Source organism: Hypanus sabinus, chromosome 21, assembly GCF_030144855.1.
Source record: "Hypanus sabinus isolate sHypSab1 chromosome 21, sHypSab1.hap1, whole genome shotgun sequence".
Taxonomy (NCBI): domain Eukaryota; kingdom Metazoa; phylum Chordata; class Chondrichthyes; order Myliobatiformes; family Dasyatidae; genus Hypanus; species Hypanus sabinus.
The window spans coordinates 65669307-65691603 of NC_082726.1; the positions used below are offsets into that span (position 1 = coordinate 65669307).

General features: G+C 40.8%; 1 protein-coding gene across 1 annotated transcript in view; it reads right to left on the reverse strand.

Annotated features, from left to right (window-relative positions):
• fut11 (fucosyltransferase 11 (alpha (1,3) fucosyltransferase)) overlaps positions 1–22297 on the reverse strand; it is an 88078-nt gene that overhangs the window by 14058 nt on the left and 51723 nt on the right. The window lies entirely within an intron of this gene.

Consider the following 22297-nt stretch of genomic DNA (forward strand, 5'->3'; position numbering starts at 1 on the left):
CACCAGTGAGTAAAGACCCAGAGCCATCAAACGTTTCTCATACATTAACCCTTTCATTCCCAGGATCATTCTTGTGAACCCTCTCTGGACCCCCTCCAACATCAACACATCCCCTCTTAGACAAGGGGCCCAAAACTGCTCACAATGCTCCAAATGTATGTCTAGACAAAGCCTCAGCAAGCCACGTGGAGACCACGTGTCAGGGACATGGAGTCCATGGTTCTTTTTACTGAAGTTCCACCACCAGGCTCAATGACAGCTTCTCAGAATCAGAATCAGGTTTATTATCACCGGTATGTGATGTGAAATTTGTTAACTTAGCAGCAACAGTTCAATGCAATACATAATCTAGCAGAGAGAGAGAGAGAGAGAAAAATAATAATAATAAATAAAATAAAACATAATAACTAAACAAGTAAATCAATTATGTCTATTTTCTCTTACTAAATGGACTACTGAAATGGAACCCTATTGAAACTGTTGAATGGATAAGATGGACTGTTGAGCACACAATTGACCCCATAGTACTCTTTGCATATTGTCGGCCTGCACTGCACTCTCTCTGTAACTAGAACACCACAGTCTACACCGGCTGGCTTTAGTTCCTTTACCCTTTGTTGACATGTTACAGAGCAGAAGCAGAAAATTAAAGGGCTTTCTGAAGAACTTCACACCATTTACTCATTGGATTTATCACAGAAAGCATGGAGACACTCAATTATGTCTCCATCTTGTTACTATAGTCCTTAAAAATATTTTTATTACATGAGTGACTGATCTTTATCAAGATTTCAAATGAGTGAAATCAAGAGTGGCTCAGAGATCGGGATAAGTGATTTATGTATTCAGTCAGGAAATAACATTACATCAATACTTACCAACTGGCTATTAGAAGATATTAAAGAATCAATCCCTTCTGAATCACCATTTCAATGAAGGATTAGTCATAGACACTGCAGTGCTAAGCCAGACTAACTCAGATAGAGTATTCACCTCCATAGATTTATTACTTCTAAAATTTTGAAACTGTTACACAACCAAAAATAAATTTGAAGTGTAAATATTGTAATGTGAACACTTAGTTTGTGCACTGAAAGCTTCCACAGTCAGTGATGTGATTCTTTATTTATTTACTTGGAAAGAGAATGAAATAGTTGCTTCCAGTGTTATGATCCACATCGCCCAACAGCCCTCAATTTAAGCAACACACACAAAATGCTGGTGGAACACAGCTGGTGGGATGCTGCCTGGCCTGCTGTGTTCCACCAGCATTTTGTGTGTGTTGCTTGAATTTCCAACATCTTCAGATTTCCTCGTGTTTGCTCTTAATTTAACCCTAGCCTAATCACAGGACAATTTACAATGGCCATTTAAACTACTATCTTATATATCCTTGGACTGTGGGAGGAAACTGGAGCACTCGGAGGAAACCCATGGGGAGGACATACAAACTCCTTACAGATGACACCCAGAATTGGACTCTGAACTCTTACTTCCTAAGCTGTAATAGTGACTCACTAACCGCTACACTACCATGGTGCCTAGCTTATTACATTGCAGAGTGGGACGGCAAAAGCTCTGTCTGGAACTGCAAAAACACAGCAGAACACTGAGAATAAATCAGCACATCACAAAAGCCAGCCTCTCCTCCATCGAATCTGTATACACTTCTCGATGTCTCCGTAACACAACCAACATAATCACAGACCCTGGATGTCATTTATTATAGCTCAGCCCATCATGGTCGAAGTCCTCCCCACCCACCATTGAGCACAACTACATGGAATGCTGCCACAAGACTGCAGCACCCATCATCAAGGACCCCACCATTCAGACCAGGCTCTCTTCTTGCTACTAACATTAGGTCCCATAGACCAGGTTCAAGAAAAGTCATTACCTCAAGATCATCAGGCTCCTGAACCAGTCTGGATAATTTCACTCACCTCAACACTAACCGATTCCACGACCTAAGGGCTCGCTCTCAAAGACTCTACAATTCTTGTGTTTAGTATGTACTGTATGTACGTACAGTATTTATTTCTTTATCTCTTTATTTGTTCATTAACTTATCTATCTCTCCTACTTATTGATTTATCTACCTATCTGCTTATCTATCAACCTATCTATCTATCTATTTATGTATGTATGTATGTATGTATGTATGTATGTATGTATGTATGTATGTATGTATGTATGTATTTATTTATTTATTTTTGCAGGATTTGTCTTCTTTTGCACATTGGTTGTCTCTGTTGATAAAAAGCTATTAATAAATTCCATTTTATTTCTTTATTTTCCTGTAAATGAATCTCAGGGTCATACAGTATATGGTGACATTAGGAAGTACAGCACAGAAATAGGCCCTTTGGCCCATCTAGTCCATGCTGAAACCATTGAAACTGTCTACTTCTATCAACCCGCACTGGGACCATAGCCCTGCATATCGCTACGATCCATGTACCTATCCAAACTTCTCATAAATGTTGAAATCGAGCTTGCATGGACCACTTGTGCTAGCAGTTCATTTCACACTCTCACAACCCTCTGAGTGAAGAAGTTTCCCTCCATTTCTCCTCAAACTTCTCACCTTTCACTCTTAACCCATGACCTCTGGTTGTAGTCCCAACTGACCTCTGTGGCAAAAGACTGCTTGCATTTACCCAATCTATACACCTCATAATTTTGTATTCCTCTATCAAGTCTCCTCTCAATCTTCTATATTCTAAAGAGTACAGTCCCAACTTATTCAATCTTTCCTGATAACTCAGGCTCTCTAAACCCAGCAACATCCTTGTAAATTTTCTCTGTACTCTTTCAACCTTGTTTACATCTTTTCTGTAGGTAGATGACCAAAACTCCAAACAATACTGCAAATTCAGCCTTACCAATGTCTTATACAACCTCAACATATCCTATCTTCTGTACTCAGTACATTGATTTATGAAGGCCAATGTGCCCAAAACTTTCTTTACAACCCTATCTACCTGTGACACTAGTTTATAGTCGAACCTCGACTTCTATTTAATGTTCAGAAATGTGAATATGATGCAATTGTTATCTCTGATCATGCTCCTTTAAACCTGATATTTGAACTGAAAGATGTTGCTTCTACAAGACCACAGATTATATACCTGTATTCCCAGATCCCTTTGTTCTACCACACTACTGTTCACTGTGTAAGGCCTACCCTGGTTGGTCCTACCAAAGTGCAAAACCTTACACTTATCTGCATTAAATTCCATCTGCCATTTTTCATCCAGTTTTCCAGCTGATGCAGATCCCTCTGTAGGCCATGAAAGCCTTCCTCACAGTCTTCTACATCTCTAATGTTATCTGCAAGCTTACTGATCCAGTTAATCATGTTATCATCCAGATCATTGATATAGATGACAAACAACAATGGACCTAATACACCACTAGTCATAGGCTGCCAGTAGGAGAGGCAACCTTCTCCTACCACTCTCTGGCTTCTCCACAAAGTCAATGTCTAAACCAATTTACTACCTCATCCTGAAGGCTGAACAATTGAACCTTGCTGACCACCACGTTGTCAAATGTACATACTTTGATAATAAATTTGCTTTGATTTTGACTTTGACATCCATCAGGCAGAAAATACAAAAGCCAGGCTCAAAGACAGCTACTATCCAATTAAAACTAATGAACAGAATTCTTGTATGATGAGATGAACTCCTGACCTCATAATCAACTTCATCACAGTCTTTCTGTAAATGTAAAACTTTGTTCAGCATTCCCTTTTGCTTTAATCTACCAACATGATGAAATGATCGGTATGGATGGTATGACAATAATAAACTAATTTAGACGTTTACTGTTCTACCTGTGTTCCGGTGGGTGCTGGCAATGACTGAACCCAGATATGGAGCAATGGCAGACTCCCAAGTAGACACAGAAACTAGAAGTTGTACATAGGAATTCCAACAGAACACCAGAGGTTGGAATGACTGAGCAACACAGTGAGACAAATCATTCTCAACACAAGGACCCCGCGATGAACACTATCTGGTGTCTATTTTAAATAATCACAGAAAGCAGAAAGCCCGTGCCGGTGACAAGATTAAACAGAAAGCACAAGGGCTTAATGAGTCTAGTTAAGGTGACAATTAGTAAATACAAGTGCTCTAGAAACCTACACGTACAAACACTCTGGAGGAACTGGGTCTCGGCCTGAAACGTTGACTGCTCATTTCAATGGATGCTGCCTGACCTGTTGAGTTCCTCCAGCGTGTTTGTATGTGTTGATTTGACCACAGCATCTGCAGTGTACTTTGTGTTTACTCAAGAAATCTAGAAGCTCAACCCTCTGCAGCTCGCCACAAAGGCTAGCAGGGTTCATGATAACCTAGGAAACTCGTCTGACCTTCGTTAAAATGATTGCATCACAGAGAAGAGTTAGGACTCCTGTATATTGTCTCTTCCAAAAGGTTCTCCTCAGATAGGAATGGTAACAATGAAGCTTCCAAACTGTTGCAAAAACCCACAAAATGCTGGATGAACTCAGCAAGTCCAGCTGTGGAAAGTTCAACAGTTCCATTTAATATCAGAGAAATGTATACACTACACACCCTGAAATTCTTTTTCTTCACAGACATCTGTGAAAACAGAAGACTGCTGCAAAGAATGAATGACAGTTCAAACGTTGGAACCCCAAAGCTATCCCCTACTTTCCCCTCCCACGCACAAGCAGCAGCAAAGTAAAAACCCTCCCCCACCCCTACTCACTTCTGCAAAATAGGAAAACAGAGTTAACGTATCAGGCAGAAGACCCTGTGTCAGAATTTTTCAAATTCAAAATTATATTATGGTTTAAAATAGGGGGAAAAAGTTTCAGTTCATAATCTTAAATTCTGATGAAGTGTATTTGTTTGGAAATGCCACCTCTCTCCACAGCCACTGTCTGCTTTGCTGAAAGGTTACAGATTTTACTGTTTTCAGTTTAAATTTCCCACATTTGCAGACTTTTAATTTTCATTTTGACAGTTTTGTCACTTAATGAACTTTCATTATCTAGTCTGGTCTTTGTGTGACTCCAGACTCTTTCAGGGACCCCACAACTCTTGTCCTCAGTATTAATTATTTATTTATTCTTTATTATTCTCAAGATTTGTCTGCTTTTGTACATTACTTGTTTGTCTTTCTTCGTTTATGTATAGTTTTTTTTTATAAGTTCTATTGTATTTCTTTATTTTCTTGTAAATACCTGCAAGAAAATGAATCTCAGGGTAATATATGGTGATGTTATGTTTTGTAACTTCAAAACATTAAACTACTTCAAAGGAAGACACGGCAGTCCAAAATGTGAGTTCAACTTTGTGTTTACTTTAAGCGAGGTGCACATGTATCACGTGGCAGTGTGATGACGTATGCAACTCATGTATGTATACATATAGCTCATCAAGAATTATTTAAATGAAGGATGTTTAACCAACCAACATATATACAAGATTACTCAAGTATTAAATACACAACAGGCGATATATACATTGATAATAAATTTACTTTGAACCTTTACTAACTGTCCTATAAAACCCAGTCAGGTTAGAACAAATTAAAACTGGACAAAAAAAGGCCTCCTTTGCCACTGATGTCCTAAGCTATAACTGAATTAATTATAACAACATATGAAAATGCGGAGTTGGCCCTCACACCTTCCCATGTGTCATTTCTGACCATTGTGTTGCCAGGAAACAGAACAGAGAAAAATAAAATCAGCCAAAAAGTTGAAGAAATAGGCTGAAAAATCCATCCACAAAGCACTCGGCAACCAAAATTCATTTCAGGAAATTACATCAAGTACTGGCTCATTGTAAACCAGCTGTAGACAAATTCTGGAACATGCTCTAAAACCCCATGGTTTAAGTCCAGTGCTTTATAACTTTTCTGCTGGCAAATCAGCAAAATAACTTTTATGAAGTAACTCTGGAGGAACTTAGCAGGTCAGGCATCATGAATGAGGTGCACTGAATGTCAATGAAAAGATCAATCAAACTATAAACACGGCGATTCTGCAGGTGCTGGAAATCCAAAGCAAACACACACAAAATGTTGAAAGGCCTCAATACAGTGGATGCAAAGAAGTTGATTCCTATGGCGGGGAAAGTCTAAGACCAGAGGACACAGCCTCACAATAAAGAGTACCCATTTAGAATGGAGATGAAGAGGAATTTCTTTAGCCAGAGACTGATGAATCTATGGAATTTGTTTCCACAGGTGGCTGTGGAAACTAGGTCTTTAAGTATATTTAAGGCAGAGCTTAATAGATTCTTGATTAGTCAAGGCATGAAGGGATATGGGGACAAAGCAGGAGATTGGGGCTGAGAGTGAAAATTGATCAGCCATGATGAAATGGTGGAGCAGACTCAATGAGTCAAGTGGCCTCATTCTGCTCCTATATCTTATGGTCTATGGTCAAAATTGCTGGAGGAACTCAGCAGGTCAAGCACCATCTATGGAGAGGAATAAACAGTTGACGTTTCGGGCGGAGACCCTTCATCAGGTGTCTGGTGTGTGTTACTCTGGATTTCCAGTATCTGCCGAATCTTATAATTTTTGTTAATATTCCCACAATAAGAAATCAATGTCATCAATTGATTTACTAGTTGCTATGCGCAGTCTCAATTCATTGTGGTGCCTTTAAAGTCTGCAGTGACACAATTGATTTATTAATAGATTTATGTTCCCAATTTACTGTTCTGTTTGCCTTTTGTTGTGTTGAGTTTTCTAAAAGAATCTAGCTCATGTTTAATGATGAAATAACCTGTTGGCAACAGCTTTGACCCAGAATTTACTCACCCTGAAGTTCATGTTAAAAAATAAACCATTTTCCAGTGCATTAGGAACACACCTTGAATCTCACTTGGGAGGATCTAGGATGCAACCATTGCATATTCCTCTTTTGCACATTGTTTGCTTGTCAATCTTTGTTTGTGTGCTGCTTTTATTGATTCTATTGTATTTTGTTCTAAGATGAATGCCTAGCAGTAAATGTATCTCAGGGTGGTATACGGTGACATATATGTACTTTTCTAATACATTTCCTTTGAACTTTGATCACAATCAAATAGGACTAAACTGAAAATATAAACTCAATAGCCAATTTATTGGTTACCTCCTGTACTTAGCAAAGTGTCCGCTGAGTGTACGCTCATGGTCTTCTACTGCTGTAGCCCATCCGCTTCAAAGTTCAACGTGTTGAGCAGTCAAATATGACCTTCTGCACACCACTGTTGGAAGCACGGTTATTTGAGTTACTATTGCCTTCCTGTCAGCTTGAACCAGTATGCCATTTTCATTGAATCATAGAAAGTACAGCATAGAAACAGGCCCTTTGGCCCATCTAGTCTGTGCCGAGCCATTTAAACTGCCTACTCCCATCAATCTGCACTGGGACCATAGAACTCCACACCTCTACCATCCACACAACATACCCAAACTTCTTTTAAAGGTTGAAATTGAGCTTGCACCACTTGTGCAGGCAGCTCATTCCACACTCTCACAACCCACTGAGTAAAAAAGTTTCCCCTTAAACTTCTCACCTTTCACCCTTAACCCATGGCCTATCTCTATCAAATCTCCTCTCAAGCTTCTACAGTCCAAGAAAAAAAGTCCTATTTATTGTCCTCTGACCTCTCTCATTAACAAGCCATTTTCACCCACTGAACAGCTGCTGACTACACACTCTTTTGTTTATCTCAACATTCTCTGTAAGCTCTAGAGACTGTTGTGAGTGGAAATCCCGGGAGATCAGCAGCTTCTGAGATACTCAAACCACCCCATCTGGCACCAACAATCATTCCATGGTCAAAGTCACTTAAATCACATTTCTTTCCAATTTTGATGTTGGGTCTGAACAACAACTGAACCACTTGACTATGTCTGCATGCTTTTATGCACTGAGTTGCTACCATGTGATTGGCTGATTCCACATGATAGTGGAAACGTGCACAGACTCGGAGGAGGTAGTGGAGGTACTTAACGAATACTTTGCTTCAGTATTCACCAGTGAAAAGGACCTTGGCAAATGTGGGAATGACTTGAGGCGGACTGAAATACTTGCATGTGTAGACATTAAGAAAGAGGATGTGCTGGAGCTTTTGAAAAGCATTATGTTAGATAAGTCACCAGGACTGGATGAGATATACCCCAGGCTACTGTGGGAAGTGGAGGGAAGAGATTGATAAGCTTTTTGCTATGATCTTTACATCATCAAAAGGGATGGGAGAAGTACCAGAGGATTGGAGGGTAGCAAATGTTTCCTTGTTCAAGAAAGGTAGTAGAGATAACTCAGGAAACTATAGACCAGTGAATCTGACTTCAGTGGTGGGCAAGTTGATGGAGAAGATCCTGAAAGGTAGAATTTATGAGCATTTGGAGAGACATAATCTGATTAATGATAATCAGCATGGCTTTGTCAAGGCCAGGTCATGCCTTACGGACCTGATTGGATTCTTTGAGGATGTAACAAAACACATTGATGAAGGAAGAGCAGTGGATGTAGTGTATATGGATTTCAGTAAATCATTTGATAAGGTTCCGATGCGAGGCACATTCAGAAAATAATGAGCATGGGATCTAAAGAGACCTTATTTTGTGGATCCAGAATTTGCTTGACCACAGAAGGGAAAGAGTGGTTGTAGATGGTTGTAGATTCTGCATGGAAGTCAGTGACCAGTGGTGTTCCACAGGGATCTGTTCTGGGAACCCTCCTCTTTGTGACTTTTATAAATGACCTGGATGAGGAAATGGAGGGATGGGTTAGTAAGTTTGCTGATGCCACAAAAGTTGGGGGTGTTGTGGATAGTTTGGAGGGTTGTCAGAGGTTACAGTGCAACATCAATAGGATGCAAAACTGAGCTGAGAAGAGGCAGATGTACTTCAATCCAGATAAGTGTGAAGTGGTTCATTTCAGTAGGTCAAGTTTGAAGACAAGATATAATATTAACGGTAAGACTCTTGGCAGTGCGCAGGATCATTAAGATCTTGGGGTCCATGTCCATAGGACACTCAAAGCTGCTGTGCAGGTTGACAATGCTTTTAAGAAGGTGTATGGTATGTTGGCATTCATCAACCAAGGGACTGAGTTCAAGAGGCGTGAAATAATGTTACAGCTATATAAGACCCCACTTGGAGCATCGTGTTCAGTTCTGGTCACCTCATTGGAGGAAGGATGGTTGATGCTGTAGAGAGAGTGCTGAGGAGATTTACAAGGATGTTGCCTGGATTGGGGAGCATGCCTTATGAGAATAGGTTGAGTGAACTTGGCTTTTTCTCCTTGGAGCAACAGAGGATGAGAGGTGACATGGTAGAGGTGTATAAAGTGATGAAAGGCAATGATCATGTGGATAGCCAGAGGCTTTTTCCCAGGTCTGAAATGGCTGACATGGGGGGTGGGGGGTGGGCATAGTTTTCAGGTGCTTGGAAGCAGGTACAGGAGGGATGTCAGAGGTAAGTTTTTCACACAATGTGTGGTGTGTGTGAGGAACGTGCTGCCAGCAACAGTGGTAGAGGCGGATACAATAGGGTCTTTTAAGAGACTCTTAGATACATGGAGCTTAGAAAAATAGAGGGCTATGCAGTAGGGAAATTCTAAGCAGCTTCTAGAGTAGGTTACATGTTTGGCACAACGTTGTGGACTGAAGCGCCTGTAATGTGCTGTAGATTTCTAAGTTCTGACTGGACAATGAACCCGCCTTGGTGGATTCAGTAAAACAACCTCACTACTTCTCCTTCTTTTTGCATTATTTACTTACCTTAATTTTTATATACTTATTGTAATTTAGAGTTTTTTAAATTATGTATTGCATTGTGCTGCTGTCCCAAAATAACAAATGTCAAAACATATGCCAGGGTATTAAACCTGATTCTGATTCAGATTCCAGTAGTGATGAAGGGTCTCAGTCCTTCTGGCTTCTGGTCTCTTCCTTCCCAATCCTGATGAAGGGTCTGGGCCTGAAGCACTGGCTGTTTATTCTCCCCTTGTACTATGCCTGACTTGTTGAGTTCCTCCAGCATCTTGTGCGTGTGTTGCTCTGGATTTCCAGCATCTGCAGAACCTCTTGTGGGTTCTAAAATATCTTCATTTTGATTAACACTCCCCATTATAAATGTGTGCATCAGAATTAACTTCAGTAAAACTTTCTTGAATTAGCACAGTGAGTCAACATGAACTCATCGTGTAAAAGCCTGCAGGAATTATAATCATTCTGTAGCCGCTTATCTTGCAGTTCGTATCTGCTTACGGCTGCAGAATTCCAAAGTACCAATACATTTTAACTAAATTTCAGTCTACGTTATGCAATGGTAGGATCTATGCATTCTATTTAAAGTAACGAGAGCCAGTTTAATAATCAAAGCAGGATTTTAATGGAAAGCTGCGGTTAATCCTTGTCTGTGTCTAGATTGTGTGTGTGTAATGTGTTTGAGAGAGGGAGAGAGAGAGTGGGAGAGGGGAGCTATGTCTAGGCTGTAGAATTTCTCAGTGTCACTGTGGTATGTGGTTTCCAGTGTTGCTTCTTCCTGTACAAGGGTGAAGGTAGGCAAAATTTATTAGGTGGTGACCTAATCAGCTTTAAGATTAATATCCAACCTTTGCTTCCACGTTAACTAGAAGCCAGAATAAGAAGGTGGGGGGAGGTGAAGGAGAATGAGCCAGAAAGTGATTGGTGAAGCCAGTTAGGTTGGGGAGGGGGATGAAGTAAGTAGCAATCTGATAGGAGAGGAATGTGGACCATGGGAAAAAGGGAAGGAGGAGGGACACCACAGTGGGAGGTGATATGCAGGTGGGGAGAATAGGTATGAGGTCAGAGTGGAGATTCCTCCCCAGTAACCCATCACCCACTTGTTCATCAACAATCAAGGCCTAATGGCCAGTACCTGGGTCTGCAAGACCGCTGGGTAGGCTGAAGGCCCTAAGTTTGCGAGTCTGGAGACCGGATACCAAAGGCGGTCTGTCCTGAGGTTGGAGAACTGTGTATGTGTGTAGGTCAAAGGGCTTGCTTTTCTGTTGTTGTGGGTGTGATATGTTGGTATGGGAATGTGAGGTAACACATGCTGGCAGCCCCCAGCATATTTTTAGGTTGTGTTGGTCATTAACACAAACGACACATTTCACTGAATGTTTCAATGTACATGTGATAAATAAATCTTGAATCTGAATCTATTTTCTTCTGCCTTATACATTAATCATAAATTCATTTTCCACTCTACCTATATAAGTTATCTTATGTATTTATATTTATTGTGTTTTTTTATTATTATTGCATTCTTTATCTTATGTATTTGTCTGTGCTGCATCAGATCCAGAGTAACAATTATTTCATTCGGCTTTACAATTATGAACAGGAAGTTACATTAAACAATCTTCAGTGGAATTGAACTATCCAAGTTCTTTGTAACTGTAACACTATTTAGTCAAAGACCCTGCCACCCCACTCCAGACATCCACTCTTCTCCCTCCTATTGGATAGAAGGTTCAAAAGCCTGAAAGCGTGTACCACCAGGATCAAGAACGGCTTCTATCCCGCTGTTGTAAAACGATTGAGTGGTCCCTAGTATGATCAGATGGACTGATGACCTCACAATCTATCATCACAGTCTAACCTTATTACCTGCCTGCCTGCACTTTCTCTGTGACTAACACTTCGTTTCATATTCTGTTCTTGTTTTCCATCGTACTACCTCAGCGCCCTGATGTGATGAAATCACCTGTATGGATGACATGCAAAACCAATTATTTTCGCTGCACCTCTGTACATGCGACATGAATAAACTAATGTATCAATTTTAGACACAGGAACAGATTTACGCCATTTGGCCCATTGTCTCCTCCACCATACCATCATGGCATTAACCCCAATCTCCTGTCTTTGATGCTCCTAATATTCATGAATCTATTAACCTTTGCTTTAAGTATACTCAATGATTTGGCCTCCACAACTGTCTGTGGCAATGGATTCCACAGATTTTCCCCCTTTTTACTGCCTTTTGAGGTGGAGAGACAGAAAAAAATTTCTGCCTGATCCTAGCACTACACTGGGAACTTTATTGTTAAAAAGTAACGTAGTTGTAGATGATCCCCCAAGAGGAAACATCCTCTGTACTTCTATCTTGTACTGATGTAGTACACTGTGGCGCGTGGAGGGTGGCTCTCCTTCTTTGGGTTTGTTCTCAGTGACAATTGTATCTCTTGACAACAACTGCTGCAGATTGGGGAAGTTATGGAGAGAATTACAGGCCTTACTGATCTTGGGATCAGAAAACATGAAACAATTTCACTCAGAGAAGATCAATAGGATGATCTTGGAAGGTCTCAGATCTGGAAGAGATCCCAGAGTCAGGAAAGGTTGAGATTTAAGGAAATGTTTGGTTTGGACATTTGCTACTATTCTGTAATTGTCACAGCATCTTATCAAGACCATAAGGCACAGAGGCAGAGTTAGGCTATTTGGGCCATCAGTTCTGCTCCACCATTCCATCATGGCTAATTTATTAGTTCTCTTAATTTTTTCATGCCCTGACTAATCAAGAACCTATCATCTTCTGTTTTAAATATACAGTACCTAATAACTAAGGTCGACAGCTGTTTATAGCAATGAATTCCATAGATTCCCCACTCTCTGGCTAAAGAAATTCCTCCTCATCTCTGTTCACACAAGTCCCAAACCAGCAGTGCTGTAGGAGCACCTTCACCAGAGGGGAAACAATGGTTTAATGAAACATTTCACCACCATTTTCTCAAGGGCAAATGGAGATGAGCAATAAATACTGCTCCTGTTAGTGACACTCATATCCTGAACGACAAATAGATCATAAAAACTGAGGCTGTGAATCTTGAAATTGATGCATAATTTAACAGGGAACTATGTTCTTGTGCCAGATATGTTTACATCAGAGTTGAGTCATAACTCAATTGACCTCTGGTTTGTCAGAACTTTTAACACTCACAGAAATAGGGACAAAAAAGTTTTCTCATTAAGCATGAGAAAAAAACAAACAATTAATAAAAGTCTTTGTCGGATTCAATGAAGAGGTGCTCTTCACAGACCTTGACCCTGCACAGAACCACAAATCTTTCTTGGTCATGTGAATTCTTTGTTCTAACTGCTGTGTTTTCTGATCAAACCATGTTTCCACAGTGACAAGCTTTGGCTTGTGGGGGCTGTGGCCTTTATTTTTCCACATTTGGACGATATCATGATTTTCAGTTTGTTTAAGCCTTCCTCGGACGTACTTAGCCACATGTGGTCTTTCATTTTCTATAGACACACAGACCAAAGAAAAATGTAAAATATAATCTGATTTATTAGAGGTACAGATATTAGGGATTCATATATTTTTTAGTGATATTAACAGGCCCTTCCAGCCGGACAAGCCTAATTACATCCATATGACCAATTAACCTACCAATCCTTACTGCACAGAGTCTTGCCATCTTCAGGAGTTTTTTGATGACTCTGCCATAGTTGGATGCATCAGCAGGGGAGATGAGGCTGAGTACAGGGCTACGGTGGGAAACTTTGTCACATGGTGTGAGCAGAATCATCTGCAGCTTAATATGAAAAAGACTAAGAAGCTGATGGTGGACCTGAGGAGGGCTAAGGCGTTGGTGACCCCTGTTTCCATCCAAGGGGTCAGTGTGGACATGGTGGAGGATTACAAGTACCTGGGGATACGAATTGACAATAAACTGGACTGGTCAAAGAACACTGAGGCTGTCTACAAGAAGGGTCAGAGCCGTCTCTATTTCCTGAGGAGACTGAGGTCCTTTAACATCTGCCAGACGATACTGAGGATGTTCTACGAGTCTGTGGTGGCCAGTGCTATCATGTTTGCTGTTGTGTGCTGGGGCAGCAGGCTGAGGGTAGCAGACACCAACAGAATCAACAAACTCATTCGTAAGGCCAGTGATGTTGTGGGGGTGGAACTGGACTCTCTGACGGTGGTGTCTGAAAAGAGGATGCTGTCCAAGTTGCATGCCATATTGGACAATGTCTCCCATCCATTTCATAATGTACTAGTTAGGCACAGGAGTACATTCAGCCAGAGACTCATTTCACCGAGATGCAACACTGAGCGTCATAGGAAGTCATTCCTGTCTGTGGCCATCAAACTTTACAACTCCTCCCTCGGAGTGTCAGACACCCTGAGCTAATAGGCTGGTCCTGGACTTACTCCCACTTGGAATATTTTACTTATTATTATTTAATTATTTATGGTTTTATATTGCTATATTTCTACACTATTCTTGGTTGGTGCAACTGTAACAAAACCCAATTTCCCTTGAGATCAATAAAGTATGTCTTTCTGTCTGTCTGTCTTTGGAATGTGGGAGGAATCCAGGGCACCCAGAGGAAACCTACACATTCACAGGAGAACATACAAACTCCTTACAGAGAGTGACAGGAATTGAACTGGGGTCACTGGAGTTGTAATAGCATTATGCTAACCAATATTATTAATCTGAGGAGAGGGATCTTCTCTGCTGTGAACACATATTTAATTATAGAGGTAATTTTGTTAGAATAGTCACAAAAAGTAAAAAAGTAAATAATACACTTGGCCCTCTGCCTACCCTCACTGTGGTATTGTGTGTTGTGAGCAAGGTGCAAAGAGGATGCAAGGTTATTTAGAGAAGTTCTGAAAGTGGGAAAATTCATATGGCATGCTCATGTAGATTCCCTCCAGATGCTCTGGTTCCCCCCCCTAGTCAATAGACGTACTGGTTAGTAGGTTGTAAGTTAACTTGTGACTAGGCCAGTGTTAAATAGATGGGATACTAGGCAGTGTGGCCCTTTGAGCTGGAAGGGCCTATTCCATACTAATTAAATAAAGATGGCATCACTTTCAAGTTTTGCACTACCCTGACCTTGTTTAAGAGGATTGTGGTTGAGGTTTGTTACTCTGATCCTTGCCTGCAAGAAAGATTTATCACTGTTGGAGTTTCAAAGTTCCCTCCTGAACCCATAGCCACAAATCAGCAGCTATTTGGGGGTGGGGGAGAGCTCCAATTTTCCAATGCCTCTTTCTAACTGAGTGGTGGCACACCAGCCTGAAACGTGTCTGTGAATGAATATAAGCCTGCACTTTATCATGGCGATTAGTGTTAAGCCATTACAGTGCCAGCAACCCAGGTTCAATTCTGCCACTGCTGTAAGGAGTTTGTGCTTTCTCCCCGTGAACCGCATTGGGCAGTGTAGCTCGTTGGGTTTGAATGGCCTGTTCTGTGATGTATCTCTAACTAATAAATAAACAAACAGATAGATAAATAGACAGATAAACAAACAAATAAATAGATAAATAAATTTGTAATAATCTTTCAGATGCTTTAATCTCAAATAGCAATAAAATTTTGGGTTTACAGAGGAATAGTTCCCATGATTCAGGTGGACCTCAGTGAATAGGGGGAGATTGTAGTTGCCCAATAAATATTTTGCATCTGCAGGACATTAAAAATGGTGCAGACTCATTGAGCTAAATGGCTTAATTCTGCTCCAATGTTTTATGGTATAAAACTTAAGGAACTGCTACAGATATTAACATGAATTCCAATCGTAACATGAACTTATTGAAGTACTTTTAAATTGTATTTCAACACTGTATCTTCAATCAGCCAGCTAATTAAAGTAACTTTCTTCAACAGCTTCAGCTGTTTCTTCGCACATTTGATTTATATCTAAATAAAGCACTTGACACTCCATTTAAGTGTAATTTTATCTCAGATCCAAACTATTGATTATTTTTACCTTTTGAGTGTTTAAAGTATTATGTTTTGACTTTCTATTTCTGTGGAAAATTCCTCATCCTAACTATCTAATCTCATCTCTTTGTGAAAAAAGACAAATTCAGCTAGTTTCTTATAAATTAACTAAGTGGTTCATTTTTCAAAGTTCAAACTAAATTACTTATCAAAGTACACATATATTAATATATACCCCCTTGAGATTAATTTTCTTGCAAGCATTTACAGGAACTTATGGAAAACTACACATGAACAGTCATAGAATGACAAATAACCAACTCTACAAATCTCTGGTGAGACTGCACTTAAGAGTATTGTGTTCATTTCTGGTCACCTCATTATAGGAAGGATGTGGAAGCAATGGAGAGGGTGCAGAGGAGATTTACCAGGATGTTGTCTGGTTTGGAGAACAAGTCATATGAAGCAAGGTTAGCAGAGCTGGGACTTTTCTCTTTGAAGCGTAGAAGAATGAGAGGGGACTTGATAGAGGTCTACAAGATTGTGGGAGGCATAGATAGGGTGGATAGTCAGTACCTGTTTCCCAGGGCACCAATAGCAAACACCAGAAGGCATATGTAGAAAATTAAGGGAGGGAAGTTTAGGGGAGACATCAGGGGTAAGTTTTTTTTACAGAAAGGGTTGTGAGTGCCTGGAATGACTTGCCAGGGATGGCGGTGGAGGCTAAAACATTAGGGGTATTTAAGAGCCTCTTGGACAGGCACATGGATGAAAGAAAAATGGAGGGTTATGGGGTAGCGTGGGTTTAGTACTTTTTTTAAGGATTATCTGGGTCGGCACAACATGGAGGGCTGAAGGGCCTGTACTGTGCTGTAGTGTTCTGTTTCTAACCAATGTGCAAAAGAAGACAAACTCTGCAAATAAAAAATTATATTGAGAATATGAGTTGTAAATATTCCTTGTAAGTGGTTCTGTAGGTTGTAGAATCAATTTTGAATGTGGTGATTGAATTCATCCATGCAATTCAGCAGCCTGATTGTTGTAGGGTAATAACTGTTACTGAACCTGGTGGTGTAGGACCTAAAGCCCCTGTATCTCCTTCCCAAAGACAGCAGTGAGAAGAGAGCATGGCCTGGATGGAGGTGGTCCTCGATGATGGATGATACTTTCTTTTGCAGCACTACTTGTAGATGTGCTCAATGGTGGGAGTGGCTTTGCCTGAGATGGACTGGGATGAATCCACCACTATCTGTGGCCTTTTCTGTTCCTGGGCATTGGTGTTTCCATACCAGGCTGTGATGCAGCAGGTTAGGATAATCTCCACTATACATGTATAAAAGTTTGTCAACATTTTTGGTGACATTCGAAGTCTACACAAACTTCTAAGAAAGTAGAGGCGCTGTTGTGCCTTCTTTGTGATAACACGTACATGCTGGTCCCAGGACAGATCCTCTTATATGATAACACCAAGGAATTTAAAGCTACTGACCATCTACACCTCCGATCTCTTAAGAAGGACTGGTTCATGGACCACAGGTTTCTACCTCCTGTTGTCGATAATCAGCTGATTATTTTTGATGATTTTGATATTGCTGATGTTAAGTGAGAGGATGTTTTCGTGGCACCAGTGAACTAGATCCATGGAGGAATCCTATTATTGTGGAATGTGGACATCACTGACAAGGCCAACATTTATTGTACTGCAGGAGGTTGCAGAAAGTTGTAGATACAACCAGATCCATCATAGGCACAACCCTCCCATCATCGAGGACAGCTTCAAGAGGAGCCTCAAGAAGGTGGCATCCACCTCTAGGGACCCTCACCATCTGGGACATGACCATTTCTTATTACTACCACCAGGGAGGAGATACAGGACCGTGAAGACCAACACTCAATGATTCAGAAACAGCTTCTTCTCTCTGCTATCAGATTCATGAACGGCCCATGAACACTACTTTGTTTTTTCTTGTTTGCACCTGTCATTTATATTAATTTATAATCGGAATGTGCTCCATTGTACATCTGTAGAAATTTGATAGTCTTTGACGACATACCAGATCTCCTCAAACTCCTGATGAATTACAACCGTCGGCTGCCTTCTTTATGAATGCATCAACATGATGGGCCCAGGATAGACATTCAGAAATGCTGACACCCAGGAACTTGAAGCTGCTCACACTTTCCACTACTGACCATTCAGTTCTTGAATCAACCTGCACAACACCATATTCACTATCTCAGTATAGTGACACTGTGACAACTTTGCATTACAATGAACTATCAACAGGGAAGAGGTACCGGAGCTTGAAGCCACACACTCAATGTTTTAGAAGCAGCTCCTGATACCCTCCACCATCAGATTTCTGAACGGACCATGAAGCCATGAACCTGTTGTAAACTAGATGGAGCAGAGGTACTTCATCGAGCACCTCCACTCCATCCGGCAGAAGTGGAATTTCTCAGTGGCTAAACATTTTGATTCCTATCCCCATTCCCGTTCTGACCAATCAGTGCATAATCCCCTCGGGGGGGGGGGGGGGAGGAGCAACACCTTATATTTCGTCTGGGTAGTCTCCGATCGATGGCATTGATATCAATTTCTCCTTCCGGTAAAAAAAATTCCTTCCCCCTCCCCTCTTCTATTCCCCACTCTGGCCTGTTACCTCTTCTCACCTGCCTATCACTTCCCTTGGGCCCCCTCCTCCTTCTCTTTCTCCTGAGCTCTACTCTCCTCTATCAGAGTCCTTCTTCTACAGCCCTTTATCCTACACACTCACCTGGTTTCACTATCACCTTCCATCTATCCTCCTTCCCGTCCCCCCACTTTTTTATTCTGGCATCTTCCCCCTTCCTCCTCGGCCTGAAATGTTGATTCTTTTCCACAGATGCTGCCCTACCTGCTGAGTTCCTCCAGCATTTTGTGTGTGTTGCCATGAACATTACCTCACTCTTCGCACTAATTTATTTTTTATATTTCTTATTGTAATTTAGTTTTGTATGCCTTGTACTGTACTGCTGCCGCACAGCAACAGATTTCATGACATACAGTATGTTAGAGATAATAAATCTGATTTTGATTCCGATTCTGGATGAAATGAAGTAGCTTTTCTTGAACCTAGGGGTGTAGGACTTTAGGGTTCTGTGCCTTCTGTCCCATGGCAGTTGTGAGCAGATGGTGGGGATCTTTGACAGCTCATTTTGAGACACTGCCTCCTACCAGGTACCTTTGATTGTGAGGAGAGAGGTGCCTGTGATGTATTGAGCTGAATCCACTACTCTTTGCAGTTGCTTATTCCCTGTGGTTTTGAATTGCTGTGATGCAGTCAGTCACATTTCTCTCTACATCCATTGTATCAATTCAACACAATCGCCTGCAATGTGCCAAGGTCACTCTGTCAGTATCTCCTGCGAAGTCCTGATGAAGCTCTCGTCAAATGTCTGATGCTGCCTGACCTGCCCAGTTCCTCCTGCATTTTGTGTGTGCTGCTCTAGATGTCCAGCAAGTGTAGAATCTTCTGGTGTTTATCTCCTGGGAAGTGTCAGGTTTCCTTATTGACTGCAGCGATTTTATGAATGAGAGGTCCCAATTTTAAGGTGAAAGCCCATTGATGAGAACAATGGAAACCTCAGAGTCCTCCATTTTTACACATTCCTCCTCCCTTGTTACACTTCTTATCCTTTGTTAACAATACTTCAGTCTCCCCCCAAACACCCGCACGCCAGTCCACACACACACACTCTTAGAGCAGCTGTTATTACAAACTTAATGATATCACATAATCATTAAAAATTGTATGCAGGTGATCAAATACAATATTTAACATTGGTTACTTAAATAATTTCAGGAAAGAATAGAATACACAAAGGTACTTTTAAGTGGTAAGAGAGCTTTGAAATTTCAAACAACTTTGTTGAAACAAGGGAGTTCATGGCAATAGCTTAAAAGTATCTGATGGCAAAACCAAGACATCTAAGGATCCTCTGTTTTCTGACATTATTTTAAAGGTTAGCTCTCTGGTTACACACATATCCCCGGTGATTTGGACCTGCTGCTGTCCAAACTCTTTGTTTCTCACAGTGCATATTCCCAGCCTTCTGAAATACTGCTCTCTGGCAAGGAGGGAAGGAAAATGTTTGATCAATTATTGAATTAAGCACTCAAACTCTCTCTTGTTCTACACTGCCTGCATTACGGTCCAACCCCATTAGTGTAAATACAGTTAGATTTTACTGTAGGCATTTTTTCAAACCGCATTTTCCCACCTTCTCCCCAAAACCCTTAACCCCTTTGAGAACCCTTCTTTTACAATGAGTGCTGGCAATATCGAAACACAAGTGTAGAGAAATGACAGGCTCTGATGTAGAGAGAGTGATGAGGGTTTAGTCATAATAATTCTAAAAGGACATCAGTGGCTTAGCTGAGCGACACTAAGAGAAGTAAAATTCTCAAAACTAGGACCCTGTGATTAACGCTAATCAGGTATCCACTTAAATAATACAAGTAACATGTAATTCATGAGCCGATCAAAATAAACTTAACAAGCTAAAACAGAAGGTTCCAGGAGACTGCATTACAAAGAACGAGTCATTTGAGAAAAGCAGAAGGAATTAATAATTAACAACTCTCATGAAACAACAATTACCCAGTTCAGGTGCTCTAAAAACCTTGGAGCCCACTGCTCTCTGGTACCCCACATAGGCCACAGAACTTATTAGATTATCAATCTCTGCCTTAAATACATCTAATGACCTGGCTGCCAAAGTCGTCAATGACAACAAATCCCACATATTCACCACCATCTGGTTGTAGAAACACCACTAAAATTATAAAAGATTAAATTGTCCAGAAACCTACCATTGGCTAGTTGTGCTAAATCTGGTACATATTAATGACACTGTTACTCTACTGCTATTAGGAACTGTGGAAAGAGGGGATTTCATAATACTTAATACTAGTTCATTATAACACCAGCCTCTCCTTCATGGACCTTGTCTAAAGCTCAATACCTTGGTAGACAACATAAGCAAGAACACATCTAACTTGGATAAAAACCCGAAAGACAGCTTCTGCCCTTCTGTTGTTTCCCTAGTACAATAAGGTGGACTTTTAACCCCACAATCTACCTCATTATGACCTTGCACCTTATTGTCTACCTGCACTGTACTTTCTCTGAACACTTTATTTTGAACTTTGTTATTGTTTTATCTTGTTCTCCCATAATGCACTGTTGTAATTAATTGATCTGTATGAACAGAATGCAAGACCCTGTGCCTTGATGCATGTGACAATTTACTAGTAACCAGGGCTGGGCTTCAGATAGCCTTATTTTAGTGATATTGGTTAGGGGTCAAAGTGTAGACACAAAATGCTGGTTGTATCTCAGTCCAACACAGGCAAAGCCCTCCCCACCATTGAGCACATCTACAAAGAGCACTGCCACAAGAAAGCTGCATCCATTATCAAGGATTCCTACTATCCAGACGATGCTCTTTTCTTACTGCTACCATTAAGAAAGTGGAATAGGTGTCTTAAGTCCCACACCACTAGGTTCAGGAACAGTTATTACCCTTCAACCATCAGGCTCCTGAACCAGTGTGGATAACTTCACTCACCTCAACACTGAACCGATTCCACAACCTACAGACTCATTTTCAAGGACTCTACAACTCGTGTAATCAATATTATTTAAGTTAATTGTTGTTTTTGTATTTGCAGCTTGTATTCTTTTGCACATTGTTGTTAGTAAGTCTTGGTGTGTGGTTTTTCATTGATTCCATTGTTTTTCTTTGTGAATGCCTGCAAGAAAAGGAGTATCATGGTAGTATTTCATGACATATACATACTTGGATGATAAAGTTAGTTTGTACTTTGAAACCGTGGGTTAGACAATCAGAGTGATCTACTACTCTTTTTCTGACGTATGGAATCTTATCCATCCATCTGAGCAAGTCAAAATCTGGCAGTGTAACATCACTGCAGAGAAATACTCAAGTATCACCTAATCTGGTGTTCCAGTTCTCCTGTTCATGTTTGAAACTCTCCATGGCCTCATTCATCCTCTCCGTAGCTTTATACTTACATACTGCTTGTTGTGCCTGTTGGCACTCAGGGCAGCCATGAAGGTCCTCTATCTCTCTTGGCGGTGTTCAGGGATTCCTTCATCGTGGCAGTAACTTTATCTTCGTTTTCACTTCTGTCAGTCATGCAAGGCCCAGGTGGAGACTCAGGAATACTGTCACACTCCGATGTAGAAGTGATTCTTCAATGCTGAAGAAGGTTTGTTTGAACATACTGAACTGAACCACTCAACCTGGAGCACTGGTAAGATCACTTTTAGTCTGGCTTTTACCCTTTGACCTGTTTGGCATGGGTGACCCTACCAAGAGCCAAAGTATAAAGCCCTGTCTCCAGCCAACATAGCTTTCTGGGTCAAACCATGGCAAGGTTGGAACATTCTTAGAGGTTTTGTAGCTTTATACAGCCCTACAACAAACACCCAGCATTTAAACCCTGTTTTATGGGAAGAATTAATTAGAGCAGGGAAGTGCAACAGTGAATCCAACACTGAGAGTTTAACCCGA